Source organism: Rhagoletis zephyria, unplaced genomic scaffold (genome assembly GCF_001687245.7).
Source record: "Rhagoletis zephyria isolate East Lansing unplaced genomic scaffold, Rhagoletis_zephyria_1.1 Rzeph_scaffold_01382, whole genome shotgun sequence".
NCBI lineage: Eukaryota > Metazoa > Arthropoda > Insecta > Diptera > Tephritidae > Rhagoletis > Rhagoletis zephyria.
In genome coordinates, this window is record NW_016158466.1 from 30,417 (window position 1) to 31,054 (window position 638).

The following is a 638-nucleotide window of genomic DNA, read 5'->3' on the forward strand; positions in this document are numbered from 1 at the left end:
TCCATTTATAAAAGCGTTGTATATTAAAAAGTTTTTTTTATATTATTTATTTTCTACTTTTTAGTCCTGTCTGAATAAAATTTTGCAATAGATATTAAAATAATTCAACGATATTAATAGAAAGGTGCACACACATGCATTTACATATGTATGTACATACAAACGAGCACCAATTAATTTTATTTAAAGAAATGGCGTGTCGTCTATTTCCGCTGTAGCAAACGTAGTACATAGGGCGACATCTAGATGTCATCTACCTCGCCCTATTCACTACAGATGTCGCCCTATGCACAATGCTTTTTTATAGGAACTTTTCAAAGCAAAGGTTTTATGGTGTCGGACACACAACATTGAAAGTTTCTGGATCCACAACATTGAAAGTTTCTGGACACACAACATTGCAAGTTGATAAAAGCGTTGTAAAATGAATGAATGATCAAGTGAATTGCTGCGGAATAGCGTGCTTGATTGTGTTGGCATATTTTGCGGAATTGGTCGGTGAGGCCAAACGACTTAGTTAGGGCGATCTGTGGAGTAGCATACATACATACATAATCGAGTTATATATAAATAAGTGCAAGCTCCATAGGTTATCCAAAAATTGTCGGATTTGAAATCGGTGAAGTGGGTGACAATAC